Source organism: Salvelinus namaycush, chromosome 6 (assembly GCF_016432855.1).
Source record: "Salvelinus namaycush isolate Seneca chromosome 6, SaNama_1.0, whole genome shotgun sequence".
Lineage (NCBI taxonomy): Eukaryota > Metazoa > Chordata > Actinopteri > Salmoniformes > Salmonidae > Salvelinus > Salvelinus namaycush.
The window spans coordinates 24,042,333-24,054,825 of record NC_052312.1 but is presented as its reverse complement, the minus strand read 5'-3'; the positions used below and the strand labels follow the sequence as shown (position 1 = coordinate 24,054,825).

At 39.8% G+C, this 12,493-nt stretch overlaps 1 protein-coding gene across 1 annotated transcript in view; it reads right to left on the bottom strand.

The window, feature by feature from the left end:
- Positions 1 to 12,493, bottom strand: part of col4a5 (collagen, type IV, alpha 5 (Alport syndrome)) — a 94,565-nt gene that overhangs the window by 22,011 nt on the left and 60,061 nt on the right. The window lies entirely within an intron of this gene.

Sequence of the window (12,493 nt, the reverse complement as noted above, 5' to 3'; positions counted from 1 at the left end):
GATGGTGATGGTGGGGATATGGGGTTATAGAACATGATGGTGAGGGTGGGGATATGGGGTTATAGAACATGATGGTGGGGATATGAGGTTATAGAACATGATGGTGGGGATATGAGGTTATAGAACATGATGGTAGGGATATGAGGTAATAAAACATGATGGCGGGGATATGAGGTTATAGAACAGGATGGTGGGGCTATGAGGTTATAGAACATTATGGTGGGGATATGTGGTTATAAAACATGATGGTGGGGATATGTGGTTATAGAACATGATGGTGGGGATATGAGGTTATAGAACATGATGGTGGGGATATGAGGTTATAAAACATGATGGTGGGGATATGAGGTTATAAAACATGATGGTGGGGATATGAGGTTATAGAACATGATGGTGGGGATACGAGGTTATAGAACATGATGGTGGGGATACGAGGTTATAGAACATGATGGTGGGGATATGAGGTTATAAAACATGATGGTGGGGATATGTGGTTATAGAACATGATGATGGGGATATGAGGTTATAGAACATGATGGTGGGGATATGTGGTTATAGAACATGATGGTGGGGATATGTGGTTATAGAACATGATGGTGGGGATATGAGGTTATAAAACATGATGGTGGGGATATGAGGTTATAGAACATGATGGTAGGGATATGAGGTAATAAAACATGATGGCGGGGATATGAGGTTATAGAACAGGATGGTGGGGCTATGAGGTTATAGAACATTATGGTGGGGATATGTGGTTATAAAACATGATGGTGGGGATATGTGGTTATAGAACATGATGGTGGGGATATGAGGTTATAGAACATGATGGTGGGGATATGAGGTTATAAAACATGATGGTGGGGATATGAGGTTATAAAACATGATGGTGGGGATATGAGGTTATAGAACATGATGGTGGGGATACGAGGTTATAGAACATGATGGTGGGGATACGAGGTTATAGAACATGATGGTGGGGATATGAGGTTATAAAACATGATGGTGGGGATATGTGGTTATAGAACATGATGATGGGGATATGAGGTTATAGAACATGATGGTGGGGATATGTGGTTATAGAACATGATGGTGGGGATATGTGGTTATAGAACATGATGGTGGGGATATGAGGTTATAAAACATGATGGTGGGGATATGAGGTTATAACACATGATGGTGGGGATACGAGGTTATAGAACATGATGGTGGGGATATGAGGTTATAAAACATGATGGTGGGGATATGTGGTTATAGAACATGATGATGGGGATATGAGGTTATAGAACATGATGGTGGGGATATGTGGTTATAGAACATGATGGTGGGGATATGTGGTTATAGAACATGATGGTGGGGATATGAGGTTATAACACATGATGGTGGGGATACGAGGTTATAGAACATGATGGTGGGGATATGAGGTTATAAAACATGATGGTGGGGATATGAGGTTATAGAACATGATGGTGGGGATATGAGGTTATAGAACATGATGGTGGGGATATGAGTTTATAGAACATGATGGTGATGGTGGGGATATGTGGTTATAGAACATGATGGTGTGGATATGAGTTTATAGAACATGATGGTGATGATGGGGATATGTGGTTATAGAACATGATGGTGATGGTGGGGATATGTGGTTATAGAACATGATGGTGGGGATATGAGTTTATAGAACATGATGGTGATGGTGGGGATATGTGGTTATAGAACATGATGGTGGGGATATGAGTTTATAGAACATGATGGTGGGGATATGTGGTTATAGAACGCGATGGTGATGATGGGGATATGTGGTTATAGAACACGATGGTGGGGATATGTGGTTATAGAACACGATGGTGGGGATATGAGTTTATAGAACATGATGGTGGGGATATGTGGTTATAGAACACGATGGTGGGGATATGTGGTTATAGAACATGATGGTGGGGATATGAGTTTATAGAACATGATGGTGGGGATATGTGGTTATAGAACATGATGGTGATGATGGGGATATGTGGTTATTGAACATGATGGTGGGGATATGAGGTTATAAAACATGATGGTGTGGATATGAGTTTATAGAACATGATGATGGGGATATGAGGTTATAGAACATGATGGTGTGGATATGAGGTTATAGAACATGATGGTGTGGATATGAGTTTATAGAACATGATGGTGGGGATATGTGGTTATAGAACATGATGGTGGGGATATGTGGTTATAGAACATGATGGTGGGGATATGTGGTTATAGAACATGATGGTGGGGATATGTGGTTATAGAACATGATGGTGATGATGGGGATATGTGGTTATTGAACATGATGGTGGGGATATGAGGTTATAAAACATGATGGTGGGGATATGAGGGTATAGAACATGATGGTGGGGATACGTGGTTATAGAACATGATGGTGGGGATATGAGGTTATAGAACATGATGGTGGGGATAAAAGGTTATAGAACATGATGGTGGGGATATGAGTTTATAGAACATGATGGTGATGATGGGGATATGTGGTTATTGAACATGATGGTGGGGATATGAGGTTATAAAACATGATGGTGGGGATACGAGGTTATAGAACATGATGGTGTGGATATTAGTTTATAGAACATGATGGTGATATGTGGTTATTGAACATGATGGTGGGGATATGAGGTTATAAAACATGATGGTGGGGATATGAGGTTATAGAACATGATGGTGGGGATATGTGGTTATAGAACATGATGGTGGGGATATGAGGTTATAGAACATGATGGTGATGATGGGGATATGTGGTTATTGAACATGATGGTGGGGATATGAGGTTATAAAACATGATGGTGGGGATATGAGTTTATAGAACATGATGGTGGGGATATGTGGTTATAGAACATGATGGTGATGATGGGGATATGTGGTTATTGAACATGGTGGTGGGGATATGAGGTTATAAAACATGATGGTGGGGATATGAGGTTATAGAACATGATGGTGTGGATATGAGTTTATAGAACATGATGATGGGGATATGAGGTTATAGAACATGATGGTGTGGATATGAGTTTATAGAACATGATGGTGATATGTGGTTATAGAACATGATGGTGGGGATATGTGGTTATAGAACATGATGGTGGGGATATGTGGTTATAGAACATGATGGTGGGGATATGTGGTTATAGAACATGATGGTGATGATGGGGATATGTGGTTATTGAACATGATGGTGGGGATATGAGTTTATAGAACATGATGATGGGGATATGAGGTTATAGAACATGATGGTGTGGATATGAGTTTATAGAACATGATGGTGATATGTGGTTATAGAACATGATGGTGGGGATATGTGGTTATAGAACATGATGGTGGCGATATGTGGTTATAGAACATGATGGTGGGGATATGTGGTTATAGAACATGATGGTGATGATGGGGATATGTGGTTATTGAACATGATGGTGGGGATATGAGGTTATAAAACATGATGGTGGAGATATGAGGTTATAGAACATGATGGTGGGGATATGTGGTTATAGAACATGATGGTGGGGATATGAGGTTATAGAACATGATGGTGATGATGGGGATATGTGGTTATTGAACATGATGGTGGGGATATGAGGTTATAAAACATGATGGTGGGGATATGAGTTTATAGAACATGATGGTGGGGATATGTGGTTATAGAACATGATGGTGATGATGGGGATATGTGGTTATTGAACATGGTGGTGGGGATATGAGGTTATAAAACATGATGGTGGGGATATGAGGTTATAGAACATGATGGTGTGGATATGAGTTTATAGAACATGATGATGGGGATATGAGGTTATAAAACATGATGGTGGGGATATGAGGTTATAGAACATGATGGTGTGGATATGAGTTTATAGAACATGATGATGGGGATATGAGGTTATAGAACATGATGGTGTGGATATGAGTTTATAGAACATGATGGTGGGGATATGTGGTTATAGAACATGATGGTGGGGATATGTGGTTATAGAACATGATGGTGGGGATATGTGGTTATAGAACATGATGGTGGGGATATGTGGTTATAGAACATGATGGTGATGATGGGGATATGTGGTTATTGAACATGATGGTGGGGATATGAGTTTATAGAACATGATGATGGGGATATGAGGTTATAGAACATGATGGTGTGGATATGAGTTTATAGAACATGATGGTGATATGTGGTTATAGAACATGATGGTGGGGATATGTGGTTATAGAACATGATGGTGGCGATATGTGGTTATAGAACATGATGGTGGGGATATGTGGTTATAGAACATGATGGTGATGATGGGGATATGTGGTTATTGAACATGATGGTGGGGATATGAGGTTATAAAACATGATGGTGGAGATATGAGGTTATAGAACATGATGGTGGGGATATGTGGTTATAGAACATGATGGTGGGGATATGAGGTTATAGAACATGATGGTGATGATGGGGATATGTGGTTATTGAACATGATGGTGGGGATATGAGGTTATAAAACATGATGGTGGGGATATGTGGTTATAGAACATGATGATGGGGATATGAGGTTATAGAACATGATGGTGGGGATATGTGGTTATAGAACATGATGGTGGGGATATGTGGTTATAGAACATGATGGTGGGGATATGAGGTTATAAAACATGATGGTGGGGATATGAGGTTATAACACATGATGGTGGGGATACGAGGTTATAGAACATGATGGTGGGGATATGAGGTTATAAAACATGATGGTGGGGATATGTGGTTATAGAACATGATGATGGGGATATGAGGTTATAGAACATGATGGTGGGGATATGTGGTTATAGAACATGATGGTGGGGATATGTGGTTATAGAACATGATGGTGGGGATATGAGGTTATAACACATGATGGTGGGGATACGAGGTTATAGAACATGATGGTGGGGATATGAGGTTATAAAACATGATGGTGGGGATATGAGGTTATAGAACATGATGGTGGGGATATGAGGTTATAGAACATGATGGTGGGGATATGAGTTTATAGAACATGATGGTGATGGTGGGGATATGTGGTTATAGAACATGATGGTGTGGATATGAGTTTATAGAACATGATGGTGATGATGGGGATATGTGGTTATAGAACATGATGGTGATGGTGGGGATATGTGGTTATAGAACATGATGGTGGGGATATGAGTTTATAGAACATGATGGTGATGGTGGGGATATGTGGTTATAGAACATGATGGTGGGGATATGAGTTTATAGAACATGATGGTGGGGATATGAGGTTATAAAACATGATGGTGGGGATATGTGGTTATAGAACATGATGGTGGGGATATGTGGTTATAGAACATGATGGTGGGGATATGTGGTTATAGAACATGATGGTGATGATGGGGATATGTGGTTATTGAACATGATGGTGGGGATATGAGTTTATAGAACATGATGATGGGGATATGAGGTTATAGAACATGATGGTGTGGATATGAGTTTATAGAACATGATGGTGATATGTGGTTATAGAACATGATGGTGGGGATATGTGGTTATAGAACATGATGGTGGCGATATGTGGTTATAGAACATGATGGTGGGGATATGTGGTTATAGAACATGATGGTGATGATGGGGATATGTGGTTATTGAACATGATGGTGGGGATATGAGGTTATAAAACATGATGGTGGAGATATGAGGTTATAGAACATGATGGTGGGGATATGTGGTTATAGAACATGATGGTGGGGATATGAGGTTATAGAACATGATGGTGATGATGGGGATATGTGGTTATTGAACATGATGGTGGGGATATGAGGTTATAAAACATGATGGTGGGGATATGTGGTTATAGAACATGATGATGGGGATATGAGGTTATAGAACATGATGGTGGGGATATGTGGTTATAGAACATGATGGTGGGGATATGTGGTTATAGAACATGATGGTGGGGATATGAGGTTATAAAACATGATGGTGGGGATATGAGGTTATAACACATGATGGTGGGGATACGAGGTTATAGAACATGATGGTGGGGATATGAGGTTATAAAACATGATGGTGGGGATATGTGGTTATAGAACATGATGATGGGGATATGAGGTTATAGAACATGATGGTGGGGATATGTGGTTATAGAACATGATGGTGGGGATATGTGGTTATAGAACATGATGGTGGGGATATGAGGTTATAACACATGATGGTGGGGATACGAGGTTATAGAACATGATGGTGGGGATATGAGGTTATAAAACATGATGGTGGGGATATGAGGTTATAGAACATGATGGTGGGGATATGAGGTTATAGAACATGATGGTGGGGATATGAGGTTATAGAACATGATGGTGGGGATATGAGTTTATAGAACATGATGGTGATGGTGGGGATATGTGGTTATAGAACATGATGGTGTGGATATGAGTTTATAGAACATGATGGTGATGATGGGGATATGTGGTTATAGAACATGATGGTGATGGTGGGGATATGTGGTTATAGAACATGATGGTGGGGATATGAGTTTATAGAACATGATGGTGATGGTGGGGATATGTGGTTATAGAACATGATGGTGGGGATATGAGTTTATAGAACATGATGGTGGGGATATGTGGTTATAGAACGCGATGGTGATGATGGGGATATGTGGTTATAGAACACGATGGTGGGGATATGTGGTTATAGAACACGATGGTGGGGATATGAGTTTATAGAACATGATGGTGGGGATATGTGGTTATAGAACACGATGGTGGGGATATGTGGTTATAGAACATGATGGTGGGGATATGAGTTTATAGAACATGATGGTGGGGATATGTGGTTATAGAACATGATGGTGATGATGGGGATATGTGGTTATTGAACATGATGGTGGGGATATGAGGTTATAAAACATGATGGTGTGGATATGAGTTTATAGAACATGATGATGGGGATATGAGGTTATAGAACATGATGGTGTGGATATGAGGTTATAGAACATGATGGTGTGGATATGAGTTTATAGAACATGATGGTGGGGATATGTGGTTATAGAACATGATGGTGGGGATATGTGGTTATAGAACATGATGGTGGGGATATGTGGTTATAGAACATGATGGTGGGGATATGTGGTTATAGAACATGATGGTGATGATGGGGATATGTGGTTATTGAACATGATGGTGGGGATATGAGGTTATAAAACATGATGGTGGGGATATGAGGGTATAGAACATGATGGTGGGGATACGTGGTTATAGAACATGATGGTGGGGATATGAGGTTATAGAACATGATGGTGGGGATAAAAGGTTATAGAACATGATGGTGGGGATATGAGTTTATAGAACATGATGGTGATGATGGGGATATGTGGTTATTGAACATGATGGTGGGGATATGAGGTTATAAAACATGATGGTGGGGATACGAGGTTATAGAACATGAAGGTGTGGATATTAGTTTATAGAACATGATGGTGATATGTGGTTATTGAACATGATGGTGGGGATATGAGGTTATAAAACATGATGGTGGGGATATGAGGTTATAGAACATGATGGTGGGGATATGTGGTTATAGAACATGATGGTGGGGATATGAGGTTATAGAACATGATGGTGATGATGGGGATATGTGGTTATTGAACATGATGGTGGGGATATGAGGTTATAAAACATGATGGTGGGGATATGAGTTTATAGAACATGATGGTGGGGATATGTGGTTATAGAACATGATGGTGATGATGGGGATATGTGGTTATTGAACATGGTGGTGGGGATATGAGGTTATAAAACATGATGGTGGGGATATGAGGTTATAGAACATGATGGTGTGGATATGAGTTTATAGAACATGATGATGGGGATATGAGGTTATAGAACATGATGGTGTGGATATGAGTTTATAGAACATGATGGTGATATGTGGTTATAGAACATGATGGTGGGGATATGTGGTTATAGAACATGATGGTGGGGATATGTGGTTATAGAACATGATGGTGGGGATATGTGGTTATAGAACATGATGGTGATGATGGGGATATGTGGTTATTGAACATGATGGTGGGGATATGAGTTTATAGAACATGATGATGGGGATATGAGGTTATAGAACATGATGGTGTGGATATGAGTTTATAGAACATGATGGTGATATGTGGTTATAGAACATGATGGTGGGGATATGTGGTTATAGAACATGATGGTGGCGATATGTGGTTATAGAACATGATGGTGGGGATATGTGGTTATAGAACATGATGGTGATGATGGGGATATGTGGTTATTGAACATGATGGTGGGGATATGAGGTTATAAAACATGATGGTGGAGATATGAGGTTATAGAACATGATGGTGGGGATATGTGGTTATAGAACATGATGGTGGGGATATGAGGTTATAGAACATGATGGTGATGATGGGGATATGTGGTTATTGAACATGATGGTGGGGATATGAGGTTATAAAACATGATGGTGGGGATATGAGTTTATAGAACATGATGGTGGGGATATGTGGTTATAGAACATGATGGTGATGATGGGGATATGTGGTTATTGAACATGGTGGTGGGGATATGAGGTTATAAAACATGATGGTGGGGATATGAGGTTATAGAACATGATGGTGTGGATATGAGTTTATAGAACATGATGATGGGGATATGAGGTTATAAAACATGATGGTGGGGATATGAGGTTATAGAACATGATGGTGTGGATATGAGTTTATAGAACATGATGATGGGGATATGAGGTTATAGAACATGATGGTGTGGATATGAGTTTATAGAACATGATGGTGATATGTGGTTATAGAACATGATGGTGGGGATATGTGGTTATAGAACATGATGGTGGGGATATGTGGTTATAGAACATGATGGTGGGGATATGTGGTTATAGAACATGATGGTGATGATGGGGATATGTGGTTATTGAACATGATGGTGGGGATATGAGTTTATAGAACATGATGATGGGGATATGAGGTTATAGAACATGATGGTGTGGATATGAGTTTATAGAACATGATGGTGATATGTGGTTATAGAACATGATGGTGGGGATATGTGGTTATAGAACATGATGGTGGCGATATGTGGTTATAGAACATGATGGTGGGGATATGTGGTTATAGAACATGATGGTGATGATGGGGATATGTGGTTATTGAACATGATGGTGGGGATATGAGGTTATAAAACATGATGGTGGAGATATGAGGTTATAGAACATGATGGTGGGGATATGTGGTTATAGAACATGATGGTGGGGATATGAGGTTATAGAACATGATGGTGATGATGGGGATATGTGGTTATTGAACATGATGGTGGGGATATGAGGTTATAAAACATGATGGTGGGGATATGAGTTTATAGAACATGATGGTGGGGATATGTGGTTATAGAACATGATGGTGATGATGGGGATATGTGGTTATTGAACATGGTGGTGGGGATATGAGGTTATAAAACATGATGGTGGGGATATGAGGTTATAGAACATGATGGTGTGGATATGAGTTTATAGAACATGATGATGGGGATATGAGGTTATAGAACATGATGGTGTGGATATGAGTTTATAGAACATGATGGTGATATGTGGTTATAGAACATGATGGTGGGGATATGTGGTTATAGAACATGATGGTGGGGATATGTGGTTATAGAACATGATGGTGGGGATATGTGGTTATAGAACATGATGGTGGGGATATGTGGTTATAGAACATGATGGTGATGATGGGGATATGTGGTTATTGAACATGATGGTGGGGATATGAGGTTATAAAACATGATGGTGGGGATATGAGGTTATAGAACATGATGGTGGGGATATGTGGTTATAGAACATGATGGTGGGGATACGTGGTTATAGAACATGATAGTGGGGATATGAGGTTATAGAACATGATGGTGGGGATATGAGTTTATAGAACATGATGGTGATGATGGGGATATGTGGTTATTGAACATGATGGTGGGGATATGAGGTTATAGAACATGATGGTGGGGATATGAGTTTATAGAACATGATGGTGATGATGGGGATATGTGGTTATTGAACATGATGGTGGGGATACGAGGTTATAGAACATGATGGTGTGGATATTAGTTTATAGAACATGATGGTGATGATGGGGATATGTGGTTATTGAACATGATGGTGGGGATATGAGGTTATAAAACATGATGGTGGGGATATGTGGTTATAGAACATGATGGTGGGGATACGAGGTTATAGAACATGATGGTGGGGATATGAGTTTATAGAACATGATGGTGATGATGGGGATATGAGGTTATAAAACATGATGGTGGGGATACGAGGTTATAGAACATGATGGTGTGGATATTAGTTTATAGAACATGATGGTGATGATGGGGATATGTGGTTATTGAACATGATGGTGGGGATATGAGGTTATAGAACATGATGGTGGGGATATGAGGTTATAGAACATGATGGTGATGATGGGGATATGTGGTTATTAAACATGATGGTGGGGATATGTGGTTATAGAACATGATGGTGGGGATACGTGGTTATAGAACATGATAGTGGGGATATGAGGTTATAGAACATGATGGTGGGGATATGAGTTTATAGAACATGATGGTGATGATGGGGATATGTGGTTATTGAACATGATGGTGGGGATATGAGGTTATAGAACATGATGGTGGGGATATGAGTTTATAGAACATGATGGTGATGATGGGGATATGTGGTTATTGAACATGATGGTGGGGATACGAGGTTATAGAACATGATGGTGTGGATATTAGTTTATAGAACATGATGGTGATGATGGGGATATGTGGTTATTGAACATGATGGTGGGGATATGAGGTTATAAAACATGATGGTGGGGATATGTGGTTATAGAACATGATGGTGGGGATACGAGGTTATAGAACATGATGGTGGGGATATGAGTTTATAGAACATGATGGTGATGATGGGGATATGAGGTTATAAAACATGATGGTGGGGATACGAGGTTATAGAACATGATGGTGTGGATATTAGTTTATAGAACATGATGGTGATGATGGGGATATGTGGTTATTGAACATGATGGTGGGGATATGAGGTTATAGAACATGATGGTGGGGATATGAGGTTATAGAACATGATGGTGATGATGGGGATATGTGGTTATTAAACATGATGGTGGGGATATGTGGTTATAGAACATGATGGTGGGGATACGTGGTTATAGAACATGATAGTGGGGATATGAGGTTATAGAACATGATGGTGGGGATATGAGTTTATAGAACATGATGGTGATGATGGGGATATGTGGTTATTGAACATGATGGTGGGGATATGAGGTTATAGAACATGATGGTGGGGATATGAGTTTATAGAACATGATGGTGATGATGGGGATATGTGGTTATTGAACATGATGGTGGGGATACGAGGTTATAGAACATGATGGTGTGGATATTAGTTTATAGAACATGATGGTGATGATGGGGATATGTGGTTATTGAACATGATGGTGGGGATATGAGGTTATAAAACATGATGGTGGGGATATGTGGTTATAGAACATGATGGTGGGGATACGAGGTTATAGAACATGATGGTGGGGATATGAGTTTATAGAACATGATGGTGATGATGGGGATATGAGGTTATAAAACATGATGGTGGGGATACGAGGTTATAGAACATGATGGTGTGGATATTAGTTTATAGAACATGATGGTGATGATGGGGATATGTGGTTATTGAACATGATGGTGGGGATATGAGGTTATAGAACATGATGGTGGGGATATGAGGTTATAGAACATGATGGTGATGATGGGGATATGTGGTTATTAAACATGATGGTGGGGATATGTGGTTATAGAACATGATGGTGGGGATATGAGGTTATAGAACATGATGGTGATGATGGGGATATGTGGTTATTAAACATGATGGTGGGGATATGAGGTAATAGAACATGATGGTGGGGATATGAGGTTATAGAACATGATGGTGGGGATATGAGGTTATAGAACATGATGGTGGGGATATGAGGTTATAGAACATGATGGTGGGGATATGAGGTTATAGAACATGATGATGGGGATATGAGGTTATAGAACATGATGGTGGGGATATGTGGTTATAGAACATGATGGTGGGGATATGTGGTTATAGAACATGATGGTGGGGATATGAGGTTATAGAACATGATGGTGGGGATATGAGGTTATAAAACATGATGGTGGGGATACGAGGTTATAGAACATGATGATGGGGATACGAGGTTATAGAACATGATGATGGGGATATGTGGTTATAAAACATGATGGTGGGGATACGAGGTTATAGAACATGATGATGGGGATACGAGGTTATAGAACATGATGATGGGGATATGTGGTTATAGAACATGATGGTGGGGATATGAGGTTATAGAACATGATGGTGGGGATATGTGGTTATAGAACATGATGATGGGGATATGTGTTT